Genomic DNA, 22680 nt, shown 5'->3' on the forward strand with positions numbered 1-22680 from the left:
GTATTGCCTTCACTAGAGGCAGAAATTTATCTGAACATCTAGTTCATTCAGATTTCACCACCCATCAACTCCCCGGAATAACAGAAGGGAGGCATGATCCGTGTGGCCATTGCTCGGTATGTGTTACATCACACCAGGGTAATTCTTGGACACATCCTAAAACTCGGCGAAGTTATCAGTTGAGAGCCATCACAACATGCACTTCATCTTTTGTTGTGTACGTCATTGAGTGTCCATGTGGATTAATCTATGTAGGCTGTACTAGCCGGGCTATTAGAGTGAGGTTAATTGAACACCGCAGTTGCCTTAAGACTGAAAAAACAACGGCTCCTACGGTGGCTCACAGTTTGAAATATCATCACACCTTTGCTCAACTCAGGTGGTGCGTGTTGGAACAAATTCCCACCACTTACAAGGGAGATAGACAAAATTATTTATTGCTGAGAGAAAATTTCTGGATTTTTACGTTACAAGCATTCTCTCCTTTTGGTATGAATGAAAACGTTGACAAATGTTTTACATAATTGCTGTGTTTTTTCTTTTTTATTTCTCACAATATTACTGACATTGTTTGTTTTACGTCATTACGCATACGTTGAACCAGGTGGAGCTCTTTAAATCGTAATATAAGAACTCCTTGTTTCAGGCATTCACTTGTCAGAGCAGCGTGATTGTGCCGCTGCATAGGATTACTTCGTCCTTTAAATCCGAGGACGTGGTATTTTTTGATAATATCTTTAGTCTTTTTCCTAACTCTTTTGCTCCCTCCTGATGAGGAAATTGAAACAGGACCTGTCGAGCGAGCAGAATGGATGAGACCAACGAACAGAATGAATGAGACCAACGAGCGAGATATATGAGACATATGAGTGAGTTGAATGAGTGAATAACACCAGCGCTAGAAATTGGAGAGACATTTTCGATCAGCTCTTTGGATCCATATTCAAGTACCACGGCTACAGTACCTACAAGTTCATTCTTCTATAAGTATTTCGTAAGAGAGCGGGATTGATCAAGCAGAGGCATCACAGAACCATGATTGAACTTTGAACTTTGAATTTTGAACCCTATCCCGTTCTGAAAGGACTGAGCTAAGTACTTTTATTGATTTTTATTGGTTTCCACTTTGCATCACGTCTTTCAGACTTTTCATTGACAGACACTTTGAATTTTCGATACACAGATCGAGGACATTGTATATTTTCACGTACTTATTTTAGAAAGTTTTTTGATTGGGAGTCACTACAATCATATATTTTTTTGCATTATAATTTTTTCATTTTATCATTCACATTTTGGTGTTTTTGTATTTGAGGTTTCAGGGAGATATTCTTTTTCATGATCTTTTCTTCAGAAGTCCACGCTTGGGGATGAATGTTTTCATTTAATTTTTGATACGTTTCAAAAGAATAAAATGATGTACTGGGCACGGTTTATCTAGATTTATTTCTAAGTGCATGTCACTGCATAAGCATTGCCCGGGGCCATTGGTTGAAACGAGAGCGTACGGCCCGTACTGATTGGTTCTTTTGATCCGTTTGATTGATTGATTATCATCTTTTCATTTTTTCATTTATAGTTTGTCAAGGTGTATATATATATTAGCAGTATCATCCCCAGGGACATTCACTGAAGATAATATCATTTATAATACCAATCATTTATTAGTTGTATTTTCATATATTTGGTATTTATTTACATTTTGGTATAGCTTTTGTATCCTGAAAACCTGACATGCCTGTGGCTCTCGAGGACCAGAATTGCCTACCCCTGTTCTAGACCTACCTTTTTAGCATTCTAGCTCAAGCATTCTAGATTACAACTGGTTTTTCAGGAATGGCTATATGAGGCAGCGGGAGATAATGATTTGCCTCCAGTGAAACAAAAATGCTCTGCAAAGTATTAGGTGTGAAGATATTTTAATGTGCATAGTAACATAATAGATGATGCCAGATAAAGACCCGAATGGTCCATCCAGTCTGCCCAACCTGATTCAATTTAGGTTTTTTTAACTTTTTTCTTCTTAGCTATTTTTGGGCAAGAATCCAAAGCTTTATTAGCTTCTTCTACTAATGGCCATGCATTATCTCAGGACAAGCAGGCAGAATATTCTCACGTGTGGGTGACATCATCCACAGAGTTCTGGTACAGACAGCTTTAAAAGTGCATCGCCACTTTAAGAACTTAAGAAAGTTCGAACTGTCTGCATCGCGCATGCTTGTGGCTTCTCAGTTCTTAGTTTTCCATGGAGCTAAGAAGTCATGTCTCTGAATATTGTTCAGTTTTTTGCCATTTGCCTTCCCGCTCAAGCATTTTTTTCTTAATTTGTGTTTTAAGTTTTTCTTTTTAAAAGTAAAGAGGGGGAACATTTTTTCCTCTTCTTTCTCGGGGACTTCGGCCACTGAGACATTAATTTTTCCTCAGCCATCGCTTTGGCTGACACAGTTTTTCCAACCAATTTTTCTTCAGGTCGTTAATGGGCTAAAAAAAAAAAAAAGTGTTGCAGATGCCCAAGTCCAACCTCTCTTCCCAGTACTTGGTGTTTCAAGTCCCTTTGCCCAAACCACCGGGTGGAATTGTGCCCAGAGTACTATCCCACAGAAATGTTTGAAAAACTTCAACATGACAGATTCTTTGGGATCGGCATGGGCATTGATCAGAAAACTTTGTCATTGAAGACTTCGATACCGGCGTTGGGAGTCATTGCTCCATTTGGTAAGCTAGTTCAGAGGCAGCCAGCTTTCTAATCGGAATTGCAGGTCACTTTGCATCGAGTCTCTTGATGCTGACCATGCAGAGGCGCCCACCTTCCGACTTGCCTCAACCTCAAAGTGTGTATCCTTATAAAGGTCACCCATGGCAGATAAGCCAATGGTACCGGTTCTCTTCTTCTGGGTACAGCTTGATGCACTGTTCTGAAGGGACTTGTGTGCTGCAAGCAACTACTTACCCCAGTATCATTTCCCTTGGTACCGATCCATCCTAAGTACAGGACTGTCAGGTCCTATGGTACCACACCAGGTTTCTCCAGAGCAACATTGATGGGCCATGTCTAGGTATTGATCCTCCCACCACCAGTCCAGTTCTTCATGGATAATCCAATGAGCATCGTTCCTCTTGGATACTTTGAAGAGTTACCATTGCTCCCTTACGTTCTTCAAAGAGAACAGCAGCTTCACATCACACATCTTTCTACCATCGGACCGGTACAGGTCTCGAAATAAGCATCAATCTTCTCGACATATTCCTTCATCAAGGCCTTCATATCCCTCAGACTTAAGGCTCCTTTTACTAAGGTGCGCTAGTGTTTTTAGCGCACGCAATAAATTACTGCACGCTATGCTTCTAGAACTAACGCCAGCTCAATGCAGGTGTTAAGGTCTAGTGCGCAGGGCAATGTAGTGTGCGCTATTCCGCACATTAAAGCCCTAGCACACCTTAGTAAAAGGAGCCCTTAGTCTGATTCAATTCATGGCTTCTCTGAGTCTGCAACAAAGTTTCCACTCAGCTATCCACCAACGGCTAAATTTTCTTCTGAAAGACTTTTTATCACTATTTATTAGGTAGTTGGGAAAAGAGCTACCACTCGAACTACACCTTGATTCTGTCTTCAGTCTGAATACTTGAAAGATTTAGATTTGTCATCAATCTCCTAATCCTAAAAGCCCTTCTCTGTTGTTCTCTTTCTCAACCTCTTCTGCAATCATTCTGACAGCTCCAATTGTATTATCCCCATTGGAAACTGATAATCACATCTGGATTCTAAAGGTTCTTCCAGAGGGATACTCTCTTCATCAGAGCTTATAAACGCCCCTTACCATTATGGGGGCTCCCAGGAACTTTGACTTTATATATAAATACCAGTCCCTAGTGGTAGAGTTGTTAAAAACCCTGCGTGGTCGAAGAAGGAGCAGGCAGCGGCTGAGAGCGAGGAAGGAGAGGAAGCCAGAGGGAGGAAGCCAGAAGGGGAGATAGCGGCGGCGAGGAGCGGGCAACGGCGACAGTAAGCTCCTCCCACCCGCACCGCGTCAGCAACAGCGTCATCGCCCGGACTCCCCCTTAATTGGAGGGGAGCTGCGGCGCAGATGCCACTGCGAGCCGCGTGGTCGAAGAAGGAGCAGGCAGCGGCTGAGAGCGAGGAAGGAAAGGAAGCCAGAGAGAGGAAGCCAGAAGGGGAGATAGTGGTGGTGAGGAGCGGGCAACGGCGAGATTAAACTCCGCCCACCCGCACTGCGTTAGCAACAGCGTCATCGCCTGGACTCCCCCTCAAAAGGGGGAGCCAACGGCGTGCAGCCGTTCGGCGCGCGGCGAAGGCGAGCAGCAAAGGCACTCACCTTAGCGAGAGCGCCTTTGCGAAGGGCCTTTGCGAAGAGCCTGGCCACTACATCCAGAAACACAAGGAAAGACAGCAGGTAAGGAAGTAGAAGGCGCGAAGGAGAGCTTACACATACAAGCGAAGTATAAACATGCAGGCAAAGTAAGGCAAAGGGGCAGCAGGCGCAGAGGACAAGGAACAGGTAGGCTCAGGAGGGACCACACCCACACACGAACTAAGGGAAGTGACAAGCACAGAGGGCGCAGAAGAACAGCAGCAGGAACAGAAGATAAGAAAGGGGTAGGCTGAAGAGGCAGGTCTGAGAGATAGCATACGCGCACCTCAGCAGAAGGACAGGAAAAGGTGGACTCAAGAGACAACACACACACACGCACACGCATTCAAGCAAAAAGGCAGCAGAAGAGGGACAGGAAAAGGCAGACTCAAGAGAGAACACACATACATATGCGCACACAAGCAAAAGGCAGCAGCAGAAGGCAAAAAAAGGCAGACTCTAGAGAGAACACACACACAAACACAAGCAAAAGGAACTGGCAGGCACAGAGGGCTAGGAAGAGGCAGACAACACACACGCACAAGCCGAAGGGAAGCAGAAGACAAAGAAGTTAAGGAAGAGCCAGGAACAGGAGTGAGCGTACAACCAAAGAATACAGGGACTTCTAGAAGGCGTACAAGAATGAAAGCTGAAGGAACCCAGAGGATTAGCTTCCCAGTGTACTGCACGGACTGCCACATGTACAACTACCTCCCATCGGGGAGGCAGTCGTATGTGTGCGGACGATGTCAGGAACTGAAAAGCTTGAAGAGCGAAGTCAGTCGTCTGAAGCACAGGATTCGGGAGCTGGAGGGACTCTACATCTCAGAAGACCCGTTCCAGACAGCCGAAGACCCTATGAGAGAGAGGCACATCGAGGAACAAGTCAGGGAGCTTGAGAAGTTCATTGAGAATGCCTACAGGAGAGTGGAAGAACAAGAACATGAGCAGCGCAAGAACAAGGAAGATGCACTAAGCGGAGGACAAGAACCATCTGACACCAAGGTAGAGGGAACCCATGGAGGAAACTCGCAGGAAAAAGAGGCAAGATTCTACCAGTGCCTAGAGGGAGAAGAAATGAAGCGCACCAAGGACAAGGACCTGCGACCGCAGCGGAAGCTGAAAAAGGGGAAATCTGCAATCCTGTTGGGAGATTCAATCCTAAGACAGGTGGACAGTCACATAGCAGGAGGGAGAGAGGATCGGCTGGTGACCTGTCTCTCAGGAGCAAGAACTAAGGACATCGTCGACAGAATTGAAAGGATCCTGGAAGGAGCAGAGACGGAAGAGACGGCAGTGATAGTCCACGTCGGGACAAATGATGTCACTAGGAGAGACTACAGCAGGAATGCACTTACCGAACAGTTCAAGATCTTAGGAAGGAAGCTGAAGATGAGGACTCAGACGATAGCGTTCTCGGAGATCCTGCCAGTACCAAGGGCTGATGTGAAGAGACAGACGGAACTACAATCAATAAATGCGTGGATGAGGAGATGGTGTGAGGAAGAGGGATTTCACTTCGTGAGGAACTGGACAACGTTCTAGCTCAAGAACAAGCTCTTCAGGAGAGATGGACTACACCTGAGCATGGCAGGAACTAGACTACTAGCAAACAACGTCAGGAAAGGAATAGAGCAAGCTTTAAACTAAGAAGAAGGGGACCAGATGTCGATGATTCAGAAGCCAGTATCCCGAGAAGATACTGCGTGGGGAAAGTGCTGGGAAGACACAAATGGCACAAAACAGGAGCTGAAAAACCAAGGGAGCCTGACGAAACAAGAGGAGTATAGGAGGAGTGTACAAGGGGAAGACATAATGGAGCAAGATGAAGGGAAGGAACAAAAGGAGGACAATAAGAATGTACCACAAGGGGATGACAAGAGAGACAATAACCAGGAGTCTGCAGGACAGGAAGGGTCAGAAAGAAAAATGAAACGCAAGGGAAAATAGCAAGGAGAAAAAAATACCAAGACTTGAACTGCATGTACACTAATGCAAGAAGCTTAAAGAACAAAATGGGGGGAACTAGAAGTCATGGCCAAAGATGAGAACCTAGACATCATAGCGATCATGGAAACATGGTGGAACGAGGAAAACAAATGGGACATAGTACTGCCAGGGTACAAGCTCTACCGAAGAGACAGGACACATCAGAAGGGTGGAGGAGTAGCACTTTACATAAAGGACACCATTCACTTGACCAGAATGGACGCAGCAGTGACAAATGACCAACTGGAGTCACTATAGGTTAAAATACCGGGAAGAAAGTTAGCCAAGATAAAGATGGGACTGTACTACCACCCACCTTGGCAAACTGAAGCAAAGGATACAGAACTGGGAGCCGAATTGAGGCGGGAATGCAAAAACGCAAACACCATAGTTATGGGAGATTTCAACTATCCCAGGATAGACTGGAGTCTTGGAGATTCAAAATGTACAAAGGAAACGGAGTTCCTGGAGGCTGTACGGGACTGCTTCTTGGAACAGCTTGTCAAGGAACCAACGAGAGGGACAGCTATTCTGGACTTAATCTTCAACGGGCTGAAAGGACCTGCCAAGGAAGTGGAAGTAGTGGGACCATTAGGAAACAGTGATCACAACATGATCCAGTTCAAAATGGAAATAGGAATGCCAATGGGGAAGAGAAGCATTGCAACAACGTTTAACTTCAAGAAACGGAACTATGATGCCATGAGACAAATGGTGAAGAGGAAATTCAGGAACAGCTCCAGGAAAGCACAGACGGTGGAGCAAGCCTGGTCCTTATTCAAAGACATGGTAAACGAAGTCGGTAAACGTCGGAACGAATGGTAAACGTCGGAACGAATGATACTGCCAAGAACACTCTGGAGGGCATAGCTAGAGACTTCGGAGCTCTGGGGGAGAGGCTGAAGCAGACAGGAGCACAGGTAGTATTCTCTTCAATTCTTCCTGTTAGGGGCAAGGGAAGAGACAGGGACGAACGTATTCTGAAGACAAATGAGTGGCTACAACGATGGTGCTGGGAAATGAACTTCGGATTCCTGAATCACGGGGAGGCACTACAGGGACTCCAGGGATCAGACGGACTCCACCTGACCAACAGAGGTAAGAACGTCTTCGGACACCGAGTAGCCCGCCTGCTTCGAAGGGCTTTAAACTAGGTAAGTTGGGGGAGGGTACCCATTTATATACCGGAGCAGTAAGTAACAATCCTGATAAGGTGAACCAAAACTCCACTTCTAAGTCAGAGGTAAGTACCCTTGCTGCAAAAGATTCGCTAGGAGATACTCTAATTCAGATGGGTAACTCTCTAAAGGAGTTTAGACACAAAGAGTGGAGAGCTATGTATGTAAATGCACACAGCCTAGGGAATAAATTTCTAGAACTAGAAACAGAAATAGTAAATGCAGACCTAGACATGGTAGCAATATCCGAAACATGGTTCACTGACTCTCATGGGTGGGATATAACTATACCAGGATATAACCTGCTTCGCCAAGATAGAGAGGGTAAGTTGGGAGGTGGGGTAGCACTTTACATCAAAGAGAACATCAAGACAACTAGGATCACAGATGTCAAGTACACTGGGGAATCCATCTGGGTAAACCTGGCCAGAGGCGGAGAAAAATGCCTATACCTCGGTGTGGTATACAGACCTCCAAGACAATCGGAGGACAAAGACACAGAATTAATTGAAGACATTGAGAATATCACCTTACGGGGGGACGTTGTCCTATTAGGGGACTTCAACATGCCTGATGTAGACTGGAACACATTCTCAGCAACAACTTGTAGTAGCAAGAGGATATTAACATCCATGAAGGGAGTACAGCTCAAACAAATGGTACTAGAGCCCACTAGGGCCCAGGCCATCCTGGACCTGATACTTACGAACGGGGAAAGCGTCACGGAAGTCTCGGTGGGAGAAACGCTGGCAACCAGTGACCATAACATGGTATGGTTCAACCTTAGAAAGGGCTTCCCTAGATCACAAACAAAAACGAAGGTACTCAATTTCCGGGGCACTGACTTCGCAAGCATGGGCGATTTCGTCCATCAGACGCTACAGGCTCAAGAAACAACTTACGAAGTGGAAGCTATGTGGTCAACACTGAAAAGGACACTACACGAAGCAACTATCCGCTACATAAAATCGGTAAATAAACAACAAAGAAAGAAGAAACCCCGTTGGTTCACTGATGAGGTCTCACACCTAGTCAAGGACAAGAAAAGAGCATTTCTTTCATACAAACGCACCGGGGAGAAAGAAGCTAACATTGAATACAAAACAAGGTCTGCAGCAGTCAAAACAGCAGTCAGGGAGGCCAAACTTCGAGTGGAAGAAACTCTAGCAAAGAACATTAAGAAAGGGGACAAATCCTTCTTCAGGTATATTAGTGACAGGCAGAAGAACACAAAGGGGATAGTACGTCTTAGAACAGCAGATGGGATTTATGTGGAACAGATTCCGAAAAAGCCAAACTACTGAACGATTACTTCTGTTCAGTCTTTACCTGCGAGGCACCTGGACACGGGCCACAGCTGGAAGCAAAGCCAAGCAAGGAAGACCCATTTCAGAATTTTGGGTTCTCACCAGCTGATGTTTACAGCGAACTGTCAAGACTCAAGGTGAGCAAAGCCATGGGACCAGACAAATTGCACCCACGAGTACTCAGGGAGCTGTGCGATGTCCTGGCGGAACCATTAACCATGCTCTTCAATCTCTCCCTAAGTACAGGGAGAGTCCCCCTGGACTGGAAAACAGCTAACGTCGTTCCTCTGCACAAAAAGGGTTGCAGAGCGGAGGCTGCAAATTACAGACCAGTGAGTCTCACATCAATAGTGTGTAAACTCATGGAAACATTACTTAAATGTAAATTAGACACGATTTTGGATGAGGGGAATCTAAGGGATCCTAGTCAACATGGATTCACTAGGGGTAGGTCATGCCAATCCAATCTTATCGGCTTCTTTGATTGGGTAACAGGAAAGCTGGACTCGGGAGAGTCTCTGGACATAGTGTACTTAGATTTCAGTAAAGCTTTCGACAGCGTCCCACACCGTAGACTATTAAACAAGATGAAATCTATGGGGTTAGGTGAGACACTAATTGCATGGGTCAAAGATTGGCTGAGTGGAAGACGTCAGAGGGTGGTGGTCAACGGCACCCTCTCTGAGACATCGGAGGTGACCAGCGGAGTGCCACAAGGCTCGGTCCTGGGTCCACTCCTTTTTAACATATTCATAAGAGACTTGACCCAAGGGCTTCAGGGTAAAGTAACTCTATTCGCTGATGACGCCAAACTATGTAATATAGTAAGTGAAAGCAATCTGCAGGATAGTATGACGCAGGATCTGCTTATGTTGGAAAACTGGTCCTCGACATGGCAGCTGGGCTTCAACGCTAAGAAATGTAAGGTTATGCATCTCGGTAGCAGAAATCCATGCAAACCTTACACCTTAAATGGAGAAACACTAGCTAGGACTTCAGAAGAAAGAGACTTGGGAGTAATCATCAGTGCAGACATGAAGGCCGCCAAACAAGTAGAGAAGGCCTCATCCAAAGCAAGGCAACTTATGGGATGTATCAATAGAAGCTTCGTTAGCCGCAAATCTGAAGTCATAATGCCACTGTACAGAACCATGGTGAGACCTCATCTGGAGTACTGTGTGCAATTCTGGAGGCCACATTACCGTAAAGACGTGCTTAGAGTTGAGTCGGTTCAGCGGATGGCCACTAGGATGATCTCGGGGCTCAAGGGTCTCTCGTACGAAGAAAGACTAAACAAATTGCAGCTCTACACTCTAGAGGAGCGCAGGGAGAGGGGGGACATGATTGAGACATTTAAATACATCACGGGACGTGTCGAGGTGGAAGAAGACATCTTCTTTCTCAGGGGACCCTCGGTCACAAGGGGGCATCCATTCAAACTCAGAGGAGGGAAATTCGATAGTGACATAAGGAAGTATTTCTTCACAGAAAGGGTTGTAGATCACTGGAACAAGCTTCCAGAGCAGGTGATCAAGGCCACCAGCGTTATTGACTTTAAGAATAAATGGGATGCCCTAGTAGGATCCTTACGAGGGTCGAGTTAAGGAACTAGGTCATTAGTACTCAGACTTAATGGGGTGGGTCAGTAGAGTGGGCAGACTTGATGGGCTATAGCCCTTTTCTGCCGTCATCTTTCTATGTTTCTATGTTTCTATGAAGTGCAAAACCTGTATATACCCAGATTTAGAAAAGGGTGCAAAAAGAATCAAGCAAAAGACCTGGCATGGATAACCAATGAAGTTAAGAATATGATAGGAGACAAGAAAAAATCATTCCAGAAGTGGAAAAAGGATAAAACTGAGGAAAATTGGATAGAGCACTGGAAGCATCAAAAAGAATGTCACCACGTGGTCAGAAAAGCAAAAAAAGGAGTATGAAGAGAGACTTGCCAGGGAGGCACGGAATTTTAAATCATTCTTCCGATATGTGAAAGGAAAACAGCCGGCGAGGGAGGAAGTGGGAACTCTGGATGAGGGAGACAGGAAGGGAGTGGCAGGAAGAAGAAGAAAGAAGAGGTGGCAGACAGACTAAACACGTTCTTCTCATCGGTCTTCACAAAAGAGGACACATCCAACGTGCTGGAACCGGAAAAAATCTTCAAGGGGGAACAAGAGGGAAAATTATCATGCAAGGAGGTAAGCCTTGAAGACGTACTCAAACAGATAGATAGATTAAAAACTGACAAATTTCCGAGCCCAGACGGAATCCACCTGAGAATACTGAAAGAGCTCAGAGACGAAACAGCGGAGTTACTGGAGCAGATCTGCAACCTATCCTTGAAAACAGGGGTAATCCCGGAGGACTGGAGGATAGCGAATTTTACACCCATCTTCACAAAAGGATCGAGAGGCGACCCGGGGAACTACAGACCGGTGAGCCTAACCTCAGTTCCGGGTAAGATGGCCGAATCATTGATCAAGGACAGTAGCAATGAGCATATAGAAAAAAATGTCTGATGAGAACAAGCCAGCATGGTTTCTGTAAAGGAAGATCATGCCAAACGAACCTACTGCACTTCTTTGAGGGGATAAGCGAACAATTGGACAAAGTTGACCCCATAGACATCATATAGCTGGACTTCCAAAAAGCCTTCGACAAGGTACCCCATGAGCACCTACTAAGGAAACAGTGGAACCACGCAGTGGAAGGGGACGTGCACAGATGGATCAAAAATTGGATGGCAGACAGTAAACAAAGGGTAGGAGTTAAGGGACACTACTCTGACTGGAAAGGGGTCACGAGTGGCGTCCCACAGGGGTCAGTGCTGGGACCGCTGCTGTTCAATATATTCATTAATGACCTGGAATTAGGGACGAAGTGCGAAGTTATAAAATTCGCGGACGACACAAAACTCTCCAGTAGGGTTAGAACTGTTGAGGAATGCAAAGAACTACAAAGGGACCTAAACAAATTGAGTGAGTGGGCAAATAAATGGCAGATGAGCTTCAATGTAGAAAAATGTAAAGTCTTCCACATAGGGAAAGAAAACCCGATTTATAACTACATGATGGGGATGGTACTGGGGGAAGGCGAACTAGAAAAGGACTTGGGGGTTTTGGTGGATAAAACAATGAAGCTGGCAGCACAATGCGCAGTGGCCTCAAAGAAGGCGAACAGAATGTTGGGCATTATCAAAAAAGGTATCACTACCAGAACGAAGGAGGTTATCCTGCCACTGTATCGAGCGATGGTGCGCCCGCATCTGGAGTACTGCGTTCAATACTGGTCGCCATACCTTAAGAAGGATATGGCGATACTCGAGAGGGTCCAGAGAAGAGCAACAAGGAAGATAATAGGCATGGAAAACCTTTCATATGCTGAAAGGCTAGAGAAGCTGGGGCTCTTTTCCCTGGAAAAGCGGAGACTTAGAAGGGACATGATAGAAACTTATAAGATCATGAAGGGCATAGAGAAGGTAGAGAGGGACAGATTCTTCAGACTAGCAGGGGCAACAAAAACAAGAAAAATTGAAAGGAGATAGATTCAGAACAAATGCTAGGAAGTTCTTCTTCACTCAGAGGGTGGTGGACACCTGGAATGCGCTTCCAGAGGAGGTGGTAGGACAGAGTATGATTTTGGGTTTCAAAATGGGATTAGATGATTTCCTGAAGGAAAAGGGGATTGAAGGGTATAGTTAGAGGGTTACTATATAGGATATTAAATGATTAGGGAATAACATGTTTTAGGTAAAAGATTACTTACAGGTCATGGAACTGGGGGAGGGGACTGGGGGGGGGGCACCGCGGGAGCAGACTGATGGGCATGATGACCCGGCAGAGGCGATGCTTATGTTCTTAACTGCTCTCTACTCCATTGAGACTCTAAACCTCAGTACCACCAGTGTGTGAAAGGTGCACTAGATGCGCGTTGGACTGTTCCTTGTACCAGTACTCTATTTTGGTGATCAGCGTACCAATCACAATTTCTATATCTCCTGCTTTGTGAAGCATCTTGTTCGGATATTTTCCTTCACAATGTCTACAGGAATTTCATCATATCTCTCGATCTGTTCCCCTACCTAGAATGTATCGAGCTGGATCTGCTTATCCATGGTCTGAGGAGGAATTTAATGCGGGAGCTTTGGGCTCGGCCTTCAGTCAGTCCTCCAAGGCCTTGGAATCCCCGGAATCCCGGAAAAGCTGGTCTAAGGGGAAGAGATCCTGCTCAGATGAGCCAAGCAATGATGGGGTAGTGGATGATTCATCTCCTCTTCGCATTGGTAAATCTTTGACCCCTTGCTCAAAATTCTCTTTTAAATTTGGGCTTAGGATTTGTTTCTGCCACGAAATATGATGCGTTTGAAGCAAGATACGCTATTTATAGTTTGATAAGGAAGATACATCTTAAGATGTTTTTTGTAGAACACCAATCTACTGGGGATGGATCCATCATCACTAGAAATATGGAAAAGATTCTTAGATGACATGTTTTGTATTTGGTCCTCTACCAGAGAAGAATTAGACAAATTTCTAACATTGTTTAATCAAATTGATGTTAACATAAAATTTACTGTGACCATCCAAACTTGTGAAATACCTTTTTTGGACATGAGGATTATAAAGCAGCGGAACTCTCATGTAGCCTCTATTTATCGAAAAACTACTGATAGGAATAGTGTGCTATGCTTCCAGAGTTTCCATCCTTACCGCCTTAAAACCAGCTTACCAGTCAGCCAATTTCTGCGTTTGAGAAGAATTTGTCATTCCTTGGATGAATACTGAATACAAGCAAAGGAGATGAAGAAGTGGTTTTACCACTGGGGTTACCTGAAGGAAGTGGGTACACCAAGCATATTTAAACTTTTACAATATAAATCTAACTCTTCAGAAAATGATTCCATCACCTTCATTCAAGAGTATTCAACTCTTGCCCCCCCCAAATTAATCAAATTATTTTGAAGTATTGGCATATTGTTAAACTAGCCATACCTACTATAATGGATAAACCGATTTTTACCTATAGACGCAGCAGAAATTTAGGGGAATACGTCAATCATAGACTAGCGAGATTCTCGGGTTGCCATGTTCAAATCAGTCACTGTCAATGGTGTCATTACACTATCCAGGGTGAAACCTGGAAACATCCTAAGACTAGCAAAGTATACTATTTGACTAACAACACTGATTATGATACAGCTAACATGATTTATGTTATCCAGTGTCCATGCCCCATACTATATGTAAGATGCAGTACAAGATCTATCAAAATCAGACTGAAACCATAAATCAAGAATCCACACCCTGAACAAATTGGCATCACTGGAAGCTTTTGAATCACAGTTGACAAGATCTGAAGTGGAGAATTTTGGTTATAGCTGGTTGGGAGGGAGGCAACACTGAACGGAAATTGAATATTAAAGAGCTCCACTGGATATTTGAGCTAGGATCTATGATGCCGGATGGTCTAAATGAAGCCTCAGACTGGATGACAGTTACAGATTGAAGAAAATTGCTCCTTGTTTCTTTACATTTCTGTGGTTTGTGTGGAGGGATTCCCTGCTTTTCATTGGTCAATTCAGATTGTGGCTTCAGGGGGATCTCCTTACTTTAATGCAGCAGCAGAACGCTGCGGCCATCTTGAATCGGCAATGGCAGTTATTGAAGTTCTAGTAACAGTACAATATGGTAAGAGAAGTAACTTTAGTGGAAATGCTCCTCTTCTCTAGGGAAAAGAGCCCCAGTTTCTCCAGTGTCTCAGTGTATGAAAAGTTTTCCATACCTTTTATTAAACGCGTCACTGTCCTCTGAACCCTCTCAAGTATCGCCATATCCTTTTTAAGGTACGGCGACCAATACTGGACGCAGTACTCCAAATGCAGATGCACAACATCATTCCACTATTCATGCATATTCATTAGAGATATCTTGAAAACCCATCTGGCTGTGGATCTTCCAGCAAAACAACAAAAAGATTGTGGAACAGAAGATTGGATGTACCAGTTTGTAGTTTTAATAAGTGTTCAAATAACTTAGACGCACGCTTAAAAACAATCCATAAAGGGTGTATACAGTCACAAGTGACCCAAAGGATAGAAACCAAATGATGTATAAAATAAAAATGATATACAATCTAAACCCCATTTATTTAGTGCTAAATACAATGTCTTATGTTTCCTACCTGAATAAAATGTTTCTCATGAAAGGGGGAAAAAGGCCTCAGAAGCAGTGGAGAGCAATGCTTTCCTGGATCTATGGAGAGAGCTGTAGTCACAAACTGGCTCTCCTGCATCCTTCTATCACTGGCTGCAAAAAAAACCCTCCTATTTCTTAAGAGTACACTTTAAACGTACTGACAAGTAGAAAATTAAAAACAAATGCTTATCTTAATAATGTCCCGCCAAGGATTTGTCTTCTCTGTCACCATAAACTCAGTGCTTGCAAAAAGTTTATCCGTTGCTCTAGTTGACGGCCGTCGTTTCACGATATTACAATCATTTCATCAGGGCTCTGCACATTGAAAAGACAAAGTCCTTTAAAAAAAAATATATCTGGAGGAACACTGTACCTATTCAAAAAAATGATTTAAAATGTACTCTTAAGAAATAGGAGGTTTTTCTGTGGTCAGTGATAGAAGGGTGCAGGGGAGCCAGTTTGTGAATACAGCTCTCTCCTTCACAGCTCCGGGGCAGCTTTGCTTTAAACAGCTTCTGAGGCTTTTTTCCTCAGGTACGAAACAATAAGCATTGTACTTGGCACTAGAGAATGACATGGGGACAAATTATTCCCTGTCCCCGCAGGAACTCAATTTCCCAGTCCCGTCCCTGTGAATTTTGTCCCTGTTCCATTCCTGTAAGCTCTGCCTTAACTGCATAAGCCGTGGACACTTTTAAATTGTTTGAAGCTTGTGCAGAAGAAGACAGAGCTTGTAGGAATGGAGCAGGGACAGGAAAAGAACTCGCCGGGATGAGAAAATGAGTTCCCACAGGGAGGGGGAAAAATTTGTCCCTGTGTCATTCTCTACTCGGCACTAAATAACTGGGATTTAGATTGTATGTTTGTATATCTTGGTACTCCGGTTCTTCCGTTTTTTGGGAATTTGTGTATAAAATAACAATGACCCAGCACAGGCCTTGTTTCAACAAAATAAAAATGCCTTCCACAGGATAGAAACCAAATAATGTATAAAATAAAAATGACCCAACTCAGGCCGTGTTTAGGCAAAATAAAAATTTCCCAGGATGGGTTTAAGAGCCACTGTTCTAAGCTATGTTAATAGATTTGCATGGTCCCCAAGGGGGACGTGGCATGCATGCACCATGAGGGTTCAGAAAAGCTGTTAGACTTATCAAGAATTTATTTCTCTCACCAGGCTCGGTGATGTCACACACATGTTGTGAGGACTTGCAATCTGCTGTCCATGGTGAGCACTGGCTAAAAATGTAAGTATGTGTCTTGATTGAATCAGTCTGTGACTTCCCAACTTACCATTTCAGGGACTTCTAGCCAGTTAGATTTTCATGATAACTGCAACAAATATTCATGAGAGAGTCTAATGAATTGCCTCCATTACATGCATACTTTCATACATATATTATGAATGGTTCATAGTCTGTCACGCACCGACAATCCAGCGCTGACAATTCGGCACAAGAAAGAAGTGCGCTGCGGAAAAACTTAATTTTAAAGAGCTCCGAAGCAGGGTGTGAGTGAGGAACCCCCCCACATTACTGCATAGTGTTCATGCTGCTGTTGGGGGGTTGGAACCCTGCATTATAGAGGAAATGGAACTTTTTCAAAATTTTTTGGGAAAAGTTCAGTTTCCTCTATAATATGAGAGGTTGCACCCCCACACCCCCTCCCCAACGGCAGCGCGAACACGATGCAGTAAAGTGGGGGGTTCCTCACTCACACCCCGCTTCAAAGCTCTTTAAAATTAAGTTTTCCTACGGTGCGCTTCTTTCTTGCACCAAATTGTTGGCGTGCTGGATTGTCGACGCGCTGGTGTATGACTCGCGATTATCCCGTCACCATTATGAATATCTTGAAAACACAAATGGCTTGTGGTTCTCCAGGACAGGATAAAAATGATTATTATTAGTAGTAGTATGGGAACCATTGCCTTATCACATGGGTCTTTATTATGCGTCTCTGTAGTTGGTTCTCCATGGTAGAAATATTTAGTTAAGTACAGAGAACGTGGAATGTCGGTAATGATTTTGCTTGCATATTTCCTTGTCCTAAAGTACATGGTACATGCGCTTGTCATGCCACTGGAGCTTGCGCACATCTGTGAAGTTGAAAGCTATGCTGTCGATAATTTCACTACCAGCAGGGCCTCCCAAAGTAGACAGGTTTCAGTGGAGATGTCAGACTAAAGATGTAAAACCCTTCTTGTCTACAGCAGATGGGCAGGGTTGGAGGCAGAGGATTGCGTTTGATGCAACATAGAATTTATACTGTGCAGAAGAAAAGGCCTGGCAATCTACATCTGTATTCTGCCATGAAAACTTGATGATTTTCATCTAGTCACTAGGTCACGAACACGAGTTGATGGCACCTAATATCAAAGTATAATTCATACATTGTATATATAGATTTTCAGAAGGCGTTCGATAAGTTCCCACATGAATGTCTCCTTCAAAAAATTGCGAGCCATGGAATCGAGGGTGATATACTATGTGGATTAAAAACTGGTTGGTGGATAGGAAACAGAGAGTGGGGGTGAATGGACAATACTCGGACTGGAAAAGCGTCACGAGTGGAATGCCGCAGGGTTCGGTGCTCAGGCCCGTGCTCTTCAACATATTTATAAACAACCTGGAAATTGGTACAACGAGTGAGATGATTAAATTTGTGGACGATACAAAGTTATTCAGAGTAGTGAGGACACAGAAGGATTGAGAAGACCTACAACGAGACATAAACACACTCGAGGAATAGGCCGCGAAATGGCAAATAAGTGGATAAGTGCAAGGTGATGCTTGTCGGTAAGAAAAATCATATGCACGAATACATGATGTCCGGTGCTGTACTCAGAGAGAGACAGCAGGAAAGAGACTTGGGAGTACTTGTAGACAAGTCAATGAAGCCATCCGCGCAATGCGCAGCAGTAGTGAAAAAGGTGAACAGAATGCTAGGAATGATTAAGAAGGGGATCACAAACAGATCAGAGAAGGTTATCATGTTGCTGTACCGGGCCATGGTGCGCCCCCCACCTGGAGTACTGTGTCCAGCACTGGTCACCGTACATGAAAAAGGACATAGTACTACTTGAAAGGGTCCAGAGAAGAACAGCAAAAATGGTTAAAGGACTGGAGGAGTTGCCGTACAATGAGAGACAAGAGAAACTGGGCCTCTTCTCCCTTGAAAAGAGGAGACCGAGAGGGGATATAATCGAGACATTCAAGATATTGAAGGGAATAGACTTAGTAGAGAAAGAGAGATTGTTCACCCTCTCCACTCTCTAAAGTTAAAAGGGGATATATTCCATACAAACATAAGGAAGTTTTTCTTCACCAGAGAGTGGTAGAAATCTGGAATGCTCTTCCGGAGGCTGTTATAGGGGAAAGCACCCTCCAGGGATTCAAGAAAAGGTTAGATAAGTTCCTGCTGAACCAGAACATACGCAAGTAAGGCTAGACTCAAATAGGGCACTGGTCTTTGACCTAAGGGCTGCTGTGTTAGCAGACTACTGGGCACGATGGACCACTGGTCTGACCCAGCAGCGGCAGTTCTTATGTTCTTAGTATGGCTACCTAAATGAATTATTTGCCTCATTTCTGAGGTCACCAAGAAATTTGTTGTGAAAGCCATTGATTTAAGTGAATATATAAGCCTTGTGCACTGCAGTCATTTCTTATATTTCTGATATTTTCTAGCAAGGGTTACTTCACATATATTATAATGAAAATAGCATCCTTCCTGTGCAAACAGAACATGAGAATAGCCTTACTGGTTCAGACCAATGTTCTATCTAGCCCAGTATCCCTTCTTCACAGAGGCCAATCTCATGTCACAAGTATCTGGCAAAAACCCAAATAGTAGCAGCATTCCATGCCACCGAACCAGCGCAAGCAGTGGCATCCCCCGTGTATGTCTCAAACCATGGACTGTTCCTCCAGGAACTTCTCCAAAGCATTTTTAAAACCAGCTACATTAACCGCTCTTACCAAATCCTCTGGCAACGCATTCTAGAGCTTAACTATTCTCTGAGTGAAAAAATATTTCCTCCTATTGGTTTTAAAAGTATTACTCTGTAACTTTGAATATCCCCTAGTCTTTGTAAATCCTGATGCAGGAAAAAATTGATCTATTTAAACCCGTTCTACACCACTCAGGATTTTGTAGATTTCAATCATATCTCCCCTCAGCCGTCTCTTTTCCAAGCTGTAGAGCCCTAAATTATTTAGTTTTTCCACATATGAGAAGAGTTCCATCTCCTTTATCATCTTTGTCGCTCATCTTTGAACCTTTTCTAGTGCCGTTATATCTTTTTTGAGATAAGACCAGAACTGAATGCAATACTCAAGGTAAGGTTGCACCATTGAGCAATACAGAGGCATTATAACATTCTTTGTCTTGTTTACCATTTCTTTTCTAATAATTCCTACCATCTTGTTTGCTTTTTTGGCTGCCACCACACATTGGGTGGAAGGTTTCAGTCCATGACGACACACAGATCTTTTTCTTGAGCATTGACCCCCCCCCCCACCCAAGGTGTTCCCTAGCATCCGGTAACTATGATTTGGATTATTCTTACCAATGTGTATCGCTTTGCATTTGTCCACATTAAATTTCATCTGCCATTTGGATGCCCAGTCTTCCAATTTCCTAAGGTCTTCCTGCAGTTTTTCACAGTCCACATGCATTTTAACAACTTTGAACAGTTTAGTATCATCTGTAAATTTAATCACCTTTCTTGTAGTTCCAATTTCCAGATAATTTATAAATAAGTTAAATAGCACCGTTCCCAGTACAGATCCTGTGGCACACCACTATTTACCCTCCTCTATTGAGAAAAATTACCATTTAACCTTACCATTTGTTTTCTATCCGATAACCAATCTTAATCCACAATTCAATATTGTCTCCACTATTTTGCTCGGCACTAAGATCAGGCTTACCGGTTTGTAATTCCCTGGATCTTCCCTGGAACCTTTTTAAAAATTGGCGTAACATTGGCCACACACCAATCTTCAGGTATTACAGATGATTTTAGTGACAAGATACAGATCACTAACAACAGATCAGCAATTTCATGTTTGAGTTCTTTCAATACCCTGTTATGTATACCATCCGGTCCAGGTGATTTATCACCCTTTAACTCATCGGTTTGGTTTAGTAAATCTTCCAGGTTCACCGAGATTTCTTTCAATTCCTCTGCCTCATCAACCTTAAAAACCATTTCCAGTTTAGGTAGATTTCTTACGTCTTCCGTAAATCCCGAAGCAAAGAATTCATTCATTCTCTTGCTATGACCTTATCCTCCCTGAGAGTACCTTTTACTTCTTGATCATCCAACGCTCCCACGGATTCCCTTACAGGTTTTCTGCTTTTGATGTACCTAAAAAAATTGTTAATATGGCTTTTGCCTCTTTGACAAGTTATTCTTCGTATTCTTGTTTAGCTTTCTTTATGAATGCTTTGCATCTAACTTGCCAGGTCTTATGTCTCTTCTTATTTTCTTCATTGGGATCCTTTTTCCATTCTTTAAAGGATGTTTTCTTGGCTGTATTAGCCTCTTACAGTTCACCTTTTAACCATGCCTGCTTTCAATTTCTCTTCTTTTCGCCTTTTTTAATACATAGAATACATCTGATGTAGGCTTCCACAATGGTATATTTAAATAATAATAATAATAATCTTTATTTTTATATACCGCAATACCATAAGCAGTTCAAAGCGGTTCAACTGACATCCACACCTGGTTTACACTTCTGACCTTTGCCACAGACCCTTTTAGCTTCTTTTTAACTATTTTCCTCATTTTATCGTTGTCGCCCTTATAAAAATTAAATGCAGCTACTGTAGATTTCTTTAGTGACGTCACTCCCGTTATTGGCTCACATTTGATCATGTTATGATCACTGTTTCTCAGTGGACCCAACACAGTTACCGTACTATGTCCTGCTTTCTACTAAGGACCAAATCTAAAATAGATTCTTGGTCCAAATCTAAAATAGATTCTTGGCTGCCTGATTTCCGATTCGAATCAATTCACCGATTCACTTCGGGTGAATAGATTCGAATTGAATTGATTTAAAAAAAAAAAATCAGCCTTACCAGTTCGGTGACTGACCCTCCTCCCCATGCCTTCCTAAAGCAGGAGCGGCAGTGCTACCTCTTGCTGGCCTGCCGCTGCTGCTCCTGCTTTAGGGGGCGAGGGAGAAGGGTCTGTCAGGAAGAGCTGCAGAAATCCTAGTTTTACCTTGTTCTGTGCTTTGGTGCTTTTTGCTGCATCCTCCAGCTTCCCTCCTGGCCTCCCGCTCTTACCTCAGCCTGCAGAGAGGATCGCCGTTGCTCTATGTGATCCTTGTAGGCTACCACCGTCCTCAGAAGCACGTTTCCTCTGATCTGGTCCTGCCTCTCCTCTGATGTCAGGGGCAGGATCTCATCAGAGGGAACGTGCTTCTGAGGACGGTGGTAGCCTGCAAGGATCGCGTAGTGCACTGGCGATCCTCTACAGGCTGCGGTAAAAGCGGGAGGGGAAGGAAACATGCAGGCTTTTGGGGGGGGGGCCAGGCCTTCAGGGGAGAGGAGCCCTGGTCTAGAAGTACATGGAGGGAAGGAAGAAAGGGTGCTGCTGGACATGGGGAGTAGGGAAGGGAGAAGGGGTACTGCTGGACGGGATGGAGAGGTAAAAGGAAGGGAGAAGAGGTGCTGCTGGATCTGGCAGAAAGGGAGGGAAGGAAAGGTGCTACACACTGGAGGGGAGGGTGAGATGGTCCATGCGGAGAGAGCATGTTGGATTGGGGGGTGGGAAGGAGGGTTGCCACTCGAGGGAAGAGGCAAGGACAGAGAGAGAAAGCGTGCAGGAGGCAGAAAGTATTGTACTCATGGAGAGGGCGAGATGGATGGGGAGGCAGAAAGGAGGGAAGGAGAAATGTTACACTGGGGAAGGAGGGAGAGATGATGGATGAAAGGGGAATTGAGAAAAGGAGAGATGGTGGATCTGGGGATGGTGGGGTTCATTGCTGCAGCTGCATGGATGGAGATGAAAAAAAGAAGATGTTAGACCTCCGGGGGAGGGAAGGGAAATGGAAGGGGAGGACAGAGATGGAAGATGGATGGTTAGCATGGAGAAAGAAGAAAGAAGGAGACCCTGGCATGCAAGTTATCAGAAGACAACCAGAGCCTGGGACCAACAAGATTTGAATAGTGATCAGACAACAAAAGGTAAAAAAAATAATTTTATTTTTTCTTTTGTGATTACAATATGCCAAATTTGAAATTTGTATCCTGTCAGAGCTGATGTTAGACCACGAACGTGAGCTAGGATTTAACAGAGAGAGGAAAAGTCTTTTTTGTTTGTTTATTTTGTTTACACCACAGCGCCAGTGTGGGTAAGAGAGGGCAAAGGTGGTGAAGAGGCTATAAAAGGGGTGAAGAGGCTATAAAATAAACCCACTAGGATGTTTTGGAAAAAAAATAATACACCCACTTGGGCAGGAAAATTGAATCGAAAAATAGATTCAAAGGGCTGAATCAAGTTGAACTTTTTTTTCCTGATTCAGCAGTACTGGTTCCTGGACCAGTTGCTCCAAGAAGCAGTTATTTATGACATCTGGGAATTTTATCTCCCTAGTACTCCCTGATGTAACATTTATCCAGTCAATGT

General features: G+C 43.9%; 1 protein-coding gene across 8 annotated transcripts in view; it reads left to right on the forward strand.

Moving 5' to 3' along the window:
* Positions 1–22680, forward strand: part of FUT8 (fucosyltransferase 8) — a 238346-nt gene that overhangs the window by 55348 nt on the left and 160318 nt on the right. For 6 of the 8 annotated variants that reach the window (XM_033952251.1, XM_033952253.1, XM_033952256.1 and 3 more), the window contains exon 4: positions 16213–16282. The exons of the other annotated variants lie outside the window; for them this stretch is intronic. The gene's annotated coding sequence lies outside the window, so the exon portion shown is untranslated. The remainder of the gene's footprint in view (positions 1–16212; positions 16283–22680) is intronic. 8 annotated transcript variants of the gene reach the window in all.

This window comes from Geotrypetes seraphini, chromosome 7 (assembly GCF_902459505.1).
Source record: "Geotrypetes seraphini chromosome 7, aGeoSer1.1, whole genome shotgun sequence".
NCBI lineage: Eukaryota > Metazoa > Chordata > Amphibia > Gymnophiona > Dermophiidae > Geotrypetes > Geotrypetes seraphini.